At 38.0% G+C, this 15,598-nt stretch overlaps 1 protein-coding gene across 2 annotated transcripts in view; it reads left to right on the forward strand.

The window, feature by feature from the left end:
- Window positions 1-840: 840 nt before the first annotated feature.
- TNFSF4 (TNF superfamily member 4) overlaps window positions 841-15,598 on the forward strand; it is a 134,872-nt gene continuing 120,114 nt past the window's right edge. The window contains exon 1 of one of the 2 annotated variants that reach the window (XM_081486523.1): window positions 841-1,251. The gene's annotated coding sequence lies outside the window, so the exon portion shown is untranslated. The remainder of the gene's footprint in view (window positions 1,252-15,598) is intronic. The other variant, XM_081486522.1, reaches the window with a different exon arrangement.

Genomic DNA, 15,598 nt, shown 5'->3' on the forward strand with positions numbered 1-15,598 from the left:
TATATTTTATTTGAGAATAAATAAAATTTAATTCTTTTCTGAGCAACTGATCAGGATATTATTTCTAGAGAAAGAGAGGGAAGAGGGTGAAAGGTGGAAATTCAACTGCCTTAACAGCAGAGTCCAGCATAGGACCACCTGCACTTGTGTGGAAGACCTATAACCAGAGATGCTGGGGTGGAGCACAGCAGAAGATGTCGACTCTGCTGTGATGTATGTGCAACACAAGCATTTTTGGATGCACTAATTCCTGGGCTGTGGTCTATATTTGCTCTCTGACGTGAATTCACTACTAAGAATCTGGAGTGCTCACTCTTTCTCAAGAGGTGGATTGAGTTTCTTGCAGAGTTTATCTGACCCAGAATGCTTTGCAAACTCAGCCCCAAGTTCCCTTTCCGTCCCCGCCCCTAGTATAGTGGACTCTGTAGAAACTGAGCAAGCAGCACCCTAGTTAACCATTTCAGCTTAATAACTAGCCCAAGGACTGTACAGGCTGCCAAGTATGAAGGGTTGGACCATGTGAGGGTCTCCAAACTTAGCCACAAGGGCTCCTGTAGTTCGTGTGAGGTCGTCTGTACTCCCTCTCCACTCTAACGCCAGCCTCCTTCCCACAAAATCAGCTTGCATAGCCTAGTACAGCCCTTTCCTCACTCAGGTCAGCCATTCTAACTTGAGTGCAGAGTAGTGAGCTAAACTGTAAACCAGATCCGCCATTCCGCCAGCACCCACTCTTCTTTCCTAGAGTGCGCCTATTTTTGGCCACACCCCCGTGCCGGCGCCCTAAGCAAATCCCACCCTCCTACGACTGGTGGTAAAAGGAAAGCCAATAGCAATTGTCCAAGGCAGAGCACGTAAGCGTGGAACCTACGGAGACCGTGGAACCCTGTGGAGACGTTGGAATCCGTATCAGGTACCAGAGTGCCAGCCTCGCCCTCTGCATGTCAAGACTGTTTGCAGAGCTTGTGGAGACACAGGGCTTGCCAGGCATGCAGCCTCTGCTCAGGGGCCATTACTATTACTGCCTGGGAATATACGAAGTGGAGATAAGATCTAAACTGTGAAGTATCCAGCACCGGAAGTCAGAGAACGCTACGCTGAGGAAGGAATTCCAGGCTTCGTGGACCGCATGAGCCACGAGGCTGCGGTGGAGGCCAGGAGCCCCAGGAGCAGCCACCCGAGGGTTTAAATCGTGCTGCCGCCGAGGCCCCGCAGCTTAGAAACAGACTTCTCGGAGCTATTCATCCCTTCAAGGTATTGCCTTGTCCACGTTCCACAAATTTTATTATGGTGTATTTTAATTTTGTTTAATTTAAAATATTTCTAATTTCCCTTGTGTGTATGTGTTTTGTTTTGTTTTTTGATACGTGGACTGTTTAGAAGCACATCTTTAAATTTCAAAATTTGCATCGCTTTCCCAGTTTCGTTTCGGTATTGATTTATATTCCTTGTTGTTTATTTTTAACTTTAATTTCTGTTGTTTCAATCTGCCTGAATTTATCAAGACTTGTTTTGTGGGAGAGCGTAGAGTCTGCTTTGCTCAGTGATACATGTGTACCTGAAAAGAATGCGTGTTCTGCTGTTGTTGGTTGTAATGTTCTCTAAGTGCCGAGTAGATTAAGTTGTTAACAAGTGTTGGTTGTTAAATTCTTCTATATCCTTATTGATTTTCTGATTGTTCTATCACTTACTAAGAGAACAGTATTGAAATTTCCATTTACATTTGTGGACTTAACATATTTCTCCTTAAAGTTCTGTCAGTTTTGCTTCATGTATTTTGAAGCTCTGGTTTTGAGTCTGTATAGGCTGAAGGTTATTATCTTCCTAATGATTTGACCACTTTTTCATTATGAAGTGCCACTGTTTGTCCCTGATAACTGTATTTGAATGATATTAATAAAATAATTTTAGTTTTTTATGGTTAGCATTTTTAATGTTATCTTTTCACCCTTTTGCTTTTTTCTTAACCTTATTAAAAAATTAAAGTTTAACTTACAGTGTTGTGTTAGTTTCAGGTACACAGCAAAATGATTCAGTTTTGTATACTTTTTCAGATTCTTTTCCATTATAGATTATGAGATATTGAATATAGTTTCCTGTGCTGTACAGTAGATCCTTGTTTTTTATGTATTTATATATAAAATATATACATATAGTATATGTATGTTAATCCTAGACTCCTAATTTATGTCCTTGCTAACACCCCCTTTCAAAACCATAAGTTTGTTTTGTATGTCTGTGTCTGTTTCTGTTTTTATAAATAAGTTCATTTGTATCATTTTTTTAGATTCCACCTACAAGTGATATTATGTGATATTTGCTTTTCTCTGTCTGGCTTACTTCACTTAGTATGATAATCTCTGGGTCCATTCATGTTGTTGCAAATGGCATTATTTCATTCTTTTTTATGGCTGAATAATATTCCATTGTGTATAGATACCACATCATATATATCCTTTCTTCTGTTGATGGGCGCTGAGGTTGCTTCCATGTCTTGGCTGTTTGTTGTAAATAGTGCTGCTGTGAACACTGGGGTGCATGTATCTTTTTGAATTAGAGTTTTCTCTGGATATATGCTCCATCCTTTTGCTTTTAACCTGTCTATGTGTTTATATTTGGGCTTCCCTGGTAACTCGGTGGTAAAGAATCTTCCTGCCAATGCAGGAGATGTGGTTTCAAACTCCGGTCAAGAAGATCCCCTGGAGAAAGAAATGGCAATCCACTGCAGTATTTTTGCCTGGGAAATCCGTGGACAGAAGAACCTGGCAGCAAAGGTCCAGGGGTCACAAAAGAGTCAGATATGACTTAGAAACTAAACAACCGTGTTTATATTTAAACTGTTTCCCACAGATAGCATAAGGTAGGCTTTCCTTTCTACCTAACCTGATAGTATCTGCCTTTCAAGTGGAATGTTACAAACGTTTACATTCTTTATAATAAGCAATTTGATTAGTTAGGTATAAATCAACTGTTTTGCTACTTGTTTTCTATTTGTCCCATCTGTTTTTTTTTTACATTTTTTTCTGTTTTTTTTTACATGCATTAGATTAATTAAGCATTTTTTAGTATTCTTGCTTATCTCCATACTGGCCTCTTGGTTCTCCTTTAAGTGGTTGCTCTAGGGTTTCGATGTTCATCTTTAACTTACCACCGTGTATCTTCAAATAATATACCTGTTCATATGTAACATAAAAATCTTTCAACAGTGTGCATTCACTTACCCTTTTATAGTTTGTCATGTTGTTGTTATATAGTTAATTTCTATATATGTATGTATATAAACCATACTACTTTCATATAATATTTGTTACAACACTCAGAGCTTTCAGAAATGAGGAAGCAAGAGAATTTTTTGTATTTACCATACGCTTACCATTTCTAAGTCTCCTCATTCCTTTGTGTAGATTCAACCTTCTATCTGATATAATTTTTTTTCAATGTGAAGAACTTCTCATAATATTTCTTCTAGTGTATATCTGCCAGTGACAGAGTCCCTCAGCTTTTGTTTGTCTTCAAAAGTCTTTGTTTCCCTTCATCTGAAGGATATTTTTTATGGATATAATTAGTGTTGACAGATTTTTTTCAACATTTTAAAGATATCATTCCCTTGTATCTGGTGTGCATTATTCAGTCTTTATAGTCATTCTTATATTTGTAATGTAATGTCATATCATGTCATATCTTGTAACTTGTATTTTTTTCTGACAACTTTAAAGATTTCCTCTTCATGAAAATTTTTTAAAAGCAATTTGATTGTAATGTGCCTTGTAAGATTTTTTGTGCTTTCATCCTGCTTGTGGTTCATTGCAGTTCTTAGGGCTATGGGCTCAATTTTCATCAAACTTGGAAAATTTTGAACCATTATTTCTTCAGGTTTTTTTTTTTTTCAGTCTCACATCTTTCTCTTTTCTTTCTGGGACTCTAGACTCCTGTTGCATACGTTGGAGAAGGAAATGGCAGTCCACTCCCGTATTCTTGCCTGGGGAATCCCAGAGACTGAGGAGCCTGGTGGGCCGCTGTCTATGGAGTCACACAGAGTCGGACACGACTGAAGCGACTTAGCAGCAGCAGCAGCAGACTCCTGTTAGATTGCTTAATATTGTCCTACGGATTCTTAAGGATTTGTTATTTTTTTAAATTCTTTTTTTTATCTCTGCTTTAGTTTGGATGGTTTGTATTATATATGTTCAGGCTCACTGGTTCTTCTGCAGTGTCTCAGTTCAGTTCAGTTCAGTTGCTCAGTCGTGTCCGACTCTTTGTGACCCCATGCACCACAGCACGCCAGGCCTCCTTGTCCATCACCAACTCTTGGAGTTTACCCAAACTCATGCAGTGTCTAATTTGCTATAATTACATTCAGTGAATTTCGCACTTCAGATACTGCTTTTTCAGTTCTTGAGGCTCCAGTCAGTTCTTTTTTAAATCTTGCTGTTTTCACTCTCATTATGCTTGTGTTCTCATTGACACCCTTGAGCATGTTTTTAGTAGTTGTTTTAATGTGGTTGGTTGCTATTTTTTTATTACTGTCATGAAATGTACTTGCATTACTGTACTGTTTTTACTGATTTTTCTACATTTTCCTTAGTTTTGCATGTCCAGTAATTTTTAAAAACTGATTTCCAGGTGGCTCAGTGGTGAATCTGCCTGCAGTGCAGGAGATTGATCCCAGAGTCAGGAAGATTGCCTGGACAAAGAAAATGGCAACCCACTCCAGAATTCTTACCTGGAAAAATCCCATGGACAGAGGATCCTGGCTAGCTATCCACTCCATGGGGGTTGCAAAAGAGTTAGACACTAGAGCTAAACAACAAAGTTTTGTAGATACTAGTCATTATGATTGTTACATTGTTGAGAATCTGGGTTTGGTTGTATTTTTTTTAAAGAATATTGGAGAAAAAATTCTGGAATGCAGTTGTTGCATGTGGATAAGCTTCTTCATTTTGAAGTTGTTTTAAACTTTATTTGGAAGAGTTTAAAGTAGCCTTCATTAACTTAAACATCCCTCCACTTTATGTGAGCTTTGAGAATTTTTCATTTTGGAGCTCTCCTATAATTCTTTCCCCAGTCTTATAGCATTTCACTGTAAGTGGTGGTGGTGGTTTAGTCACTAAGTCGTGTCTGACCCTTGCAACCCCATGGACTGTAGCTAGCCAGGCTCCTCTGCCCATGGGATTCTCCAGGCAAGAATACTGGAGTCGGTTGCCATTTCCTTCTCCATTCACTGTATGTATACATGGCTTACTCTTTAGCAGTGGACTAAAAGGGACTGCTCTGCATATTTCTAGAGCCTTTTCTATGCATCTTTTCCTTTTCTCTAGTACTCAACTTTGAAAAAATATGGTCTCCTTAGCACTTCTACCCACTACAAGAACTCATTTTTGTGTCTCTTGAACTCATTGGAGGTTGTGTTCTCCCTCTCGGTACTATTGCCTGGAAATTTCTCCAACAGAAAGCCGTTGTGAACATAGACAACCCTATGTCCTATTTTACTTCTTTCTGTGAAGGATCAATTTTTTGTAGTGCCTGTTGTATTGAATACAGCTTCTTAAAACGTTGTTTCATGTATTTTGTCCAGTTTTACAAAGGTTTATAGTAGGAGAAAAAACTTAGTTCTGTTTATTCCATCATAACTGAAATGGAAGCCCAGATCTGTGATGTTTTTATTTTTGCTTTGTTTTAAACACTTAACATTTCTGTTACAATTTATTTTAACTAATGAATTATTCACAACTATGTTTTAAAATTTCCAAAATGTATGAGAGTTTTAACTTTTTAAAAATGATTTCAAGCTTCATTGCATTATTCCCTGAGAATATATGTATTCTATAGAACAATAAATACCTGAAATTTCTTGGAGCTTGACATGGGATTTATTATCATATAAATATTTCCTGTGTATATGAAAAGAAAGAGTATTTTCTAATTGTTAGGGACTGTTTATACATATGTCCATTAAGTCAATATTGTTAATTATGTTCAACATTTTATATCTTTATTAAATTTTTAGTCTGCTTGGCTATTTAGGAGAGAGGTTTATTGAAATCTAATACTGAGATGGTTGAGTTATCAATTTCTCTTTATAGTTTCATCAATTTTTGTTTTATGTATTTTGACACTTTAAAAATTTTGGTAAACACAGTAAAATTATGCAGATCTTAAGTGTATAGAACAAAGAATTTTTATACCAACCCAACTACCCATATAACTACCACTTAGCTCAAGATGTGGAACATCTTCTGAACCATAGAAGTCCAGGAGTAGAATTTCTAAATTCCAAGTAGAATTTTAAATATGAGTTTTATCTTGGTAGATAGAACCAAAAAGTTTTGTAAAATAATTGTACTGATTTACTCTCCCACCAGAACTGTATGAGAATTCCAGTTGCTCTACAACCTTACAAACACTAGTCTATATTTTAGTTTTGGTAATTCTGGTGGATGTATAGCAGTGTCTCACTGTGGTTTTAAATTTGCATTTCTCTGATGACCAGTGATGTTGTGCACAATTTCATATGTTTATTCACCATTTGGATGTCTTTCTTTCTCCTTATTAAGTGAGGAGGTTTTGGCTCCTCGTCCCCCTCCATTGGGTTGTCTCTCTTTTCCCTATTGATTTATATAATTTAACAAATACATTCTGGATAATAATTCTTTGTCAGTTGCATACATTAAAAAAAAGTCTCTGTAAGTAATTTGCCTTTTCATTATCTTAGTAATGTCTTTTGATGAACAGGAGTTCTTGATTTTAAGGAAGTCTAACATACCACTTTTTTTCTATTATGGTTAGTGCTTATTGTGTCCTTTTTAAGAAACCTTGTCTTCTCCAAGAAGATATTCCTCTAATTTTTCTATTAGAATCTTTATAGATTCAGTTTTCATATTTAAGTCTGTGATCCATTTGAAATAGATTTTTGCATATATCATAAGGTTTGACTTAAAAAGTTTAATTTTTTTTTTGAGTTAAGGTTAACTTTTAAAAATGGGTATCCAGTTGATTCATTATTATTATTGATTTGATTATACTTTCCCAGTTGAATTGGCATCTTTGGTACTAATCAGGTGACTATATGTGTGTGAGTACCTTTCTGGATCTCTGATCTCTATTCTGTTACCATTGCTCTAATGGTGTCTCAATTTCTTCAGTTTCTTAAAGTCATGATGTGAAATAGTGTAAGTCTTCTACCTTTATTCTTCTACAAGATTGCCTTGACTGTTCTAGGTCCTTTATGTTTCCATATAAACTTTAGAATTAGCTCGTCAAATTCAAAACAAAACCTCTGCTGGGAGTTTAGATTGGGATTGAACTGAATTTATAAAACAGTTTGGGATGAAATGACAACAATTTTGAGTTTTTTAATCCATGAGTATAGTATATTCCTCTATTTAGTTATGTCTTTAATTTCTCTTGGCAGTGTTTTGTTGTTTTTTGAGACTACTGTTGCAGACAGTTAATTTTAAAAAAATACTTTCTGGTTTAACTGAGTCTTTTAACCTTTCCATGTCTTATTGTTTTAGGTCAAATGTCAGCAAACCTTTTCCCATAAAATGCCGGTTCTCAGGCCATATGATCTTGTTGCAGTTACTTGACTTTGCTGGTGAAAAGTGAAAGCACCCGTAGACAACATGTAACCAAATGTGTGTGTCCATGATCCAATAAAGATCTATTTACAAAAACAGCATAATTTGGCCTATAAGCCATAGTTTGCTGATTGACAGTTCTCTTGTAAATAGACTATAACTGGCTCTCTTGTAAATAGGATATAACTGAATTTTAAAAATCTAAGTGAGCAAGCTGTATCTTTTAATTGTTGACTTTAGTTTATTATATTTAAAATGATTATTTTTCTCATATATATTGGCTGTTTTCCTCTATCATGTTACTTTTTCTTTGTTCTACTTTTTCATACTTTTTTGTGTCTTTTTATTAATTAAATTTTTGTGTTTTCTTCCAGTGTCCCCTCTTTATTTCTATTGCTTTTAGAAATACTCTTTAAATTTTACCATCATATTTACTAAAGTCTACCTTTTAAGAGCTGTAAAAAATTGAGAATACTTTAATTCCATTTACTTTTCTGTTAACTTGATTATTGTCATGCATTTATTTAGGTCCTTATTTATTGTTAGGTCCATCTCTTAGTCTTTGTTATTAAGTTTATTATATAAATAAAATATTTATTTAGGTTCACCTATATGGTGGCTAAGTGATAAAGAATCCATCTGCAGTGCAGGAGACTCAGGTTTAATACCTGGGTCAGGAAGATCCCCTGGGGGAGGAAATGGCAACCCACTCCAATATTCTTGCAGAGAAAATCCCATGGACAGAGGAGGGTGGTGGGCTACAATCCGTAGGGTTGAAAAGAGTTGGACATGACTGAGTGACTGAACACACACACAGACTTGCTCTAGGGATTGTTTTTCTTAACTGCCTAGAATACATTCTTAGTAGTTTTTTTTAAATGAAGATCTCTTGTTAGTGACTGCTGGGTTTTATATATCTGGAAATGTCTTTATTTCATCTTCATTTTTGAAAGGCAGTTCTGATAGTGTACAATTCCTGGTTGACAGTAATTACCTCTCAACTCCTTAAAAACACCAGTATGGCTTCCATTGTTATAGTTGAAAAGTCAGCTGTTAGTTTAATCTAATTTTTGTTCTTTTGTTGGCGATCTGCCTTTTTTGTCTAATTTTAAGAACTCCTGTTCAACAATTACACTTTCTGTTTCTAAGAGTTCTATTTTTCACATTTCGCTGCCCATTTTTGTTAATCTTTTGATTATTGCTCATTTTTGTGACTCCATGTGAAGAGGTATTTCACACATAGTTATTCTATATTACATGTAAGCTAATACTAGAATTTTAAGTAGTTTGTCCTCTAAATTTGCTGGGTTCCTCCCGCCATCCAGTCATGGTGCTTTTTGGTGACTGGGAAATTAAGCAATTTCCCATAGAGTTCCTAGTTGGCTGAGATTCATCTATGAGGATCCTAGGCCATCCATCAGAAGTACTTTTGTCTAGAGTGGATTTTCAGTTGTTTCTACTGGCAGTCAGGAGGTACCACCAAATTGAGACCATTTTTACCTCTCTCTAGATTTCTGACTTTCTGTGGAAATATTTGACTTAGGTTGGCCTACTTTGAAGCTTGGTTTCTCTTACTTAACAGCAGTACTGAGCAAAACAACCTGCAGGAAAATCTTGTCTTTTTCTTGCTTTTTACTCATTGATTTGCACTCTCGTTTCAATGCTTTTTTTTTTTTTTGGTTCTGTTTTTGGGGGGTGTTGTTTGTTGGAGCTTTCAAAGATATCCAAAAAATACATTCTAAGGCCATTTTGAACTAAAAAGTGAAACTGTTAGTTGCTCAATCATGTCTGACTCTTTGTGACTCCATGGACTATAGCCTGCCAGGCTCCTCTGTCCATGGGATTTCCCAGGCAAGAATACTGGAGTGGGTTGCCATTCCCTTCTCCAGGGGATCTTCTTGACCCAGGAATCAAACTCAGGTCTCCTACCTTGCTGGAAGATTCTTTACCATGCCAGCCACCAGGAATTCATGTTTGAACCAGATTCTAGTTATCTTATAGCAGAAGAGTCCTTTAGATTATGTAGTTTGCCATAAGGCAAAAATGGAGGTCTTTAAGGTGTTTTGTTGAACCCAGTGCCTGTTACAACTAATTGTTGAATGAGTAACTCACATTTGATAGAAATAGAGAAGGTAGTTATCAGTATCATATGTCTTGATAGATTTGAAACAGATTTGCAGCTGGAAGATATTTATGCATTCAGTTCAGTTCAGTTCAGTCACTCAGTCATGTCTGACTCTTTGTGACCCCATGAACCGCAGCACGCCAGGCCTTCCTGTCCATCACCAACTCCCAGAGTCCACCCAAACCCGTGTCCATTGAGTCAATGATGCCATCCAATCATCTCATCCTCTGTCATCCCCTTCTCCTCCTGCCCTCAATCTTTCCCAGCATCAGAGTCTTTTCCAGTGAGTCAGCTCTTCACATCAGGTGGCCAAAGTATTGGAGTTTCAGCTTCAACATCAGTCCTTCCAATGAACACCCAGGACTGATCTCCTTTAGGATGAACTGGTTGGATCTCCTTGCAGTCCAGGGGACTCTCAAGGGTCTCCTCCAACACCACAGTTCAAAAGCATCAATTCTTCTGTGCTCAGCTTTCTTTAAAGTCCAACTCTCACATCCATACATGACCACTGGAAAAACCATAGCCTTGACTAGACGGACCTTTGTTGGCAAAGTTATGTGTCTGCTCTTCAACATGCTGTCTAGGTTGGTCATAACTTTCCTTCCAAGGAGTATGTGTCTTTTAATTTCATGGCTGCAGTCATCATCTGCAGTGATTTTGGAGCCCAGAAAAATAAAGTCAGCCACTGTTTCCACTGTTTCCCCATCTATCTTCCATGAAGTGATGGGACTAGATGCCATGATCTTAGTTTTCTGAATGTTGAGCCTTAAGCCAACTTTTTCACTCTCTTCTTTCACTTTCATCAAGAGGCTCTTAAGTTCTTCTTCACTTTCTGCCATAAGGGTGATGTCATCTGCATATCTGAAGTTATTGATATTTCTCCTGGCAATCTTGATTCCAGCTTGTGCTTCCTCCAGCCCAGCATTTCTCATGATGTACTCTGCATAGAAGTTAAATAAGCAGGGTGACAGTATACAGCCTTGACGTACTCCTTTTCCTATTTGGAACCAGTCTGTTGTTCCATGTCCAGTTCTAACTGTTGCTTCCTGACCTGCATACAGGTTTCTCAGGAGGCAGGTCAGGTGGTCTGGTATTCCCATCTCTTTCAGAATTTTCCAGTTTATTGTGATCCACACAGTCAAAGGCTTTGGCATAGTCAATAAAGCAGAAATAGATGTTTTTCTGGAACTCTCTTGCTTTTTCGATGATCATCAGATGTTGGCAATTTGATCTCTGGTTCCTCTGCCTTTTCTAAAACGAGCTTGAACATCTGGAAGTTCATGGTTCACGTATTGGTGAAGCCTGGGCTTCCCTGGTGGCTCAGATGGTAAAGTGTCTGCCTGCAATGCGGGAGACCCGGGTTCGATCCCTTGGTTGGAAAGATCCCCTGGAGGAGGAAATGGCAACCCACTCCAGTACTCTTGCCTGGAGAATTCCATGGACAGAGGAGCTTGGTGGGCTACAGTCCATGGGGTCGCGAAGAGTCGGACATGACTGAGCGACTCACTTCACTTCACTGCAGTCATGATTTATGCATTTGATGCCTGCAATTCTCTTTCAAAAGGAGCTTACTTTCTTTCATAAATAAAGCAGTTATTACTTACTGATGGCAAATGTCTACTCAATTGGTCACCGCTGCTTCTGCTGCTGCTGCTAAGTCGCTTCAGTTGTGTCCGACTCTTAGTGACCCCATGGACTGTAGCCTACCAGGCTCCTCCGTCCATGGGATTTTCCAGGCAAGAGTACTGGAGTGGGGTGCCATTACCTTCTCTGGCAATTGGTCACCGCAGGTGACAAATCAAGCTTTTTATTGATCACTTATGACTTATACCCTAATAAGAATTTATTATAGGCATGAAATCAAAGCTTACATGTTCACACTAAAATGAACCTTAACTTTATGGGATTTAATGATTTTATTTTGAATATTTAAATACATATAATTCATAACCGGGCTTTCCTGGTAGCTCAGCTAGTAAAGAATCTGCCTGCAATGCAGGAGATCCCGGTTCAATTCCTGGGTTGGGAAGATTCCCCTGGAGAAGGGATAGGCTACACACTCCAGTATTCTTGGGCTTCCCTGGTGGCTCAGACAGTAAAGAATACACCTGCGATGTAGGAGATGTGGGTTCGATCCCTGGGTTGGGAAGATCCCCTGGAGGAGGGCATGGCAACCCAAGTATTCTTGCCTGGAGAATCCTTGGACAGAGGAGCGTGGTGAGCTACTCTTTGCATGGGGTCGCAAAGAGTTGGACACCACTGAGTGACTCAGCACACACACAGTTCATAATCAGGGAGTTTATTTTTTGTTGAAATATAGTTGTTTTACAACATTGTGTTCATTTCTGCTGTACAGTGAAGTGAATCAGCCGTGTGCACATGTATATCCCTTCACTCTTGGACCTCGCACTCTACCTGCATTCCACCTAGAGAGGTGGAGCACTGAGCTGCACTTCCTGTCCTTTTTAGCAGCTCCCATCGGTTATCTGTTGCCACATGGTAATATATATGTTGATCCCACTCTCCCAATTTTTCCCACCTTCTTTTCCCCCCTCTGTGTTCACATGTCTGTTGTCTACATCTGCATCTCTGTTCCTGCCTTGGAAATAGGTTCATCTGTGCCATTTTTCCAGATTACATATGTATGTGTTAATAGTCAATAGTTATTTTTCTCTTTCTGACTTCATTGTGTATGACAGATTCTGGGTCCATCCATGTCTATACAAATGACCCTTTTTCATTTGTTTTAGAGGCTGAGTAGTATTCCATTGAAGGAAATGGCAACCCGCTCCAGTATTCTTGCCTGGAGAATCCCAGGGACAGGGGAGCCTGGTGGGCTGCCGTCAATGGGGTCGCACAGAGTCGGACACGACTGAAGCGACTTAGCAGCAGCAGCAGCAGCAGTATTCCATTGTATATATGTACCACATCTTCTTTATCCATTCATCTGTCATTGGATAACCAGGGAGTTTAAATGTCTGGCCTGAGATCCTGAAATTGACTCCAGAATCACAAAGGAAAAGCAGATTTTTCATAAGATTGAGCTGGAGAGTGGGCATGAGAAGACTTGGAGTCAGATACATTTGGCTTTGCCATTTAGTCATCTGTGACTGGCAAATTCTCATTCTTTCTATGCCTTAATTTACTTTTCTCTGAAAAAGGAATAATTTTATTAACTCCATCATAGGATTTTTGTGAGTATTAAATGTAATAAACTGTATAACTCTCTTAGGAAATATCTTAGGTATAATAAATTCAATAAATGTCATCTATAGATGTTACAATCACCCCATTCCTCTACTTGCAGTCCTAATCCAACAGAAGAGAACTATTGATGTGTATTTATTAATCACCTTGAGCCACCAGAAAATATCTAAATGGAAAGAGTCATAGTCAGCTTTGTCATGTAAACTAATTTTAATAATAATATAATATTAATAATGATGAAATTTTGAAGTTTAAATTTTGTCTGAGAAGTCCAGTCATGCCTAAGTGCTTATTCAATTTCTGGTGAGAACATATAAATAAGATATGGTGTGTACATACCACTCTGACAAATTCCCATGTTCTTGCTCTCGTTTTAAGAGTGAGGATATTTAGACTTAGGATTATGAAGTAACATACCTTAGGTAAAAAGCCCAGAATTTTACACCAAAGCATTCAGGATGTTAAGCATGAGATTTTTCCATTTAGAGCATAATATATCCCTCCATAGGGCTTTCTTGGTGACGCAGTGGTAAAGAATCTGTCTGCCAGTGCAGGAGATGTGGGTTCAGTCACTGGATTAGGAAGATTCGCTGGAGAAGGAAATGGCAAACCATTCCAGTATGCTTGCCTGGGAAATCCCATGGACAGAACATCCTGGTGGGCTACAATCCATGGGGTTGCAAAGAGTTGGAGACGACTTAGTGACAAAGAAACAGCAGAATATCCCTCTATATCTTGATTCTCTCCTACTGAAAACAAGAAACAGAGTGCCTTAGAAACTAGGAAAAAGAGCCAAGAAAAAGTACTGCCTCAAATTATGAGGAGAGGATTTTGTAAAGGAAGAGTGATCAGCAGCATTGAATGTCACTGAGAGATGAAAGAAGGATGAGAAATGTAGATACACATTGGGTTCTGAAATCTGATGCTCCCATTAGTCACCATTAAATCCTTTTTTTAAAAAAAACTAGAAGTTGTGATTTTGACCTAGAACCTGCTAGAAGAAACTAGTTGGCTAACTTTTGAGAGTCACCAAGTGATAATTGAGTGTGTAGGCAGGAAAAAATAGAATTTCTGGTATTAACAACCTTTGTTCATTTGACAAGGCAGCTACTGTCTTGTATGATAGGAAGCATTTCTCTTGAAATATAAAGTTAATTTTACATACATGGATTACAAATATGATTTTCCTGAAGTTGTTTTTTTATTGGCAGTGGATAGCCACTGTGACTGGTCTTACATTCTTATGAGGCTTCTGGTGGTTTTAGTGGAAGTTCTGGCCTTACCTTTCTTCTTGATGAATTGGTCAAATTGTATCATCATATCAATTTATTTTAAGACTACTTCTGGTAGCTAGGACATATATCTTGGAAATCTCCCCTTACTGTGCCTCTCATTTGCTCAATTAGAATTGAAACACACTGGTATGGAAAACTGGTTTCTCCGTATTTATACAGTCACTTATATACTAGCTGTGCTCTGGGATCATATTTGATTTGTTAAGATGTTAAGTGCAATGTTTTCATGCCTTTATATTATGGGAATGATGTAAATAATGCTTCCATCCCAGTTGGAACATTAAATAAATGATTGCTAAAGAAGAATAAAAATATTTTTTGCCAATCTCAGAGACACTAGAGATAACCAGAAACGCATCATTTTGAAATATCAACAAGAAGAGTATAGGAGATGCATAAATGTATTCATTCAGTCATTGAATAACTAATTAAACATCTATACTAGGCATTTGGTAAAGAATCTGCCTGCAATGCCGGAGACCCCGGTTCGATTCCTGGGTTGGGAAGATTCCCTGGAGAAGGGGTAGGCCACCCACTCCAGTATTCTTGGGCTTCCCTTGTGGCTCAGCTGGTAAAGGATCCTCCTGCAATGTGGGAGACCTGGGTTTGATCCCTGTGTTGGGAAGATTCCCTGGAGAAGGGAAAGGCTACCTACTCCAGTATTCTGGCTTGGAGAATTCCATGGACTATAGTCCTTGGGGTCGCAAAGAGTTGGACACGACTGAGTGCCTTTCACTCACTCACACACTAGGCATTATATAATGCAAGGTGCTGGTGATATAGCAGTTAACAAGATAGTCAGAATCTCTGGACACATGTAATGGGAGAACATAAAAACATATCCTTAATTTCAGGTTGTCTAGGAAGGCTAGGGAAACTAAGAATGAGATTTGGGGTCTCCTACTTAAGTTATCCAAGAGGATTTAGGTGACAATTTTCTTCAATGGGCAAAGCTCATTGGGTACAGAATTTAGGTCTGATACAAGAAGGATCCAGACCTATACTCTCATTTATATACTTGCTGGGATTTTTGGTGGTATCATTCTTTGGTGGTATCATAGTGTAATTGTTCCTCTTACACTCATGCTCTTTCTATCAAAATTTTTTTCTTAGAACTTGGTCTTACAATAAAGTGGTTAAAAACATGAGTTTTGGAATCACACTGACTAGGGCTCCAGTTCCAGTTTGTCATTGATGACATGTTATCATTAATTAGGGTACTTAATGTCCCTAAGTTTCAGTTTCTCATCTGTTAACTGGGGGCAATAACAATATGTATTTCATATGACTGTTGTGAAGATTAGATGAAAATCTTTTAGCACAATGTCTGGTTCATAGTATCTTTCATTGCTGGAATTGTTCTTTATTCATTTATTAAATACTTAATATGTCTCAGC

Source organism: Giraffa tippelskirchi, chromosome 5 (assembly GCF_054371585.1).
Source record: "Giraffa tippelskirchi isolate mGirTip1 chromosome 5, T2T-mGirTip1v1.2.pri, whole genome shotgun sequence".
Classification (NCBI taxonomy): domain Eukaryota; kingdom Metazoa; phylum Chordata; class Mammalia; order Artiodactyla; family Giraffidae; genus Giraffa; species Giraffa tippelskirchi.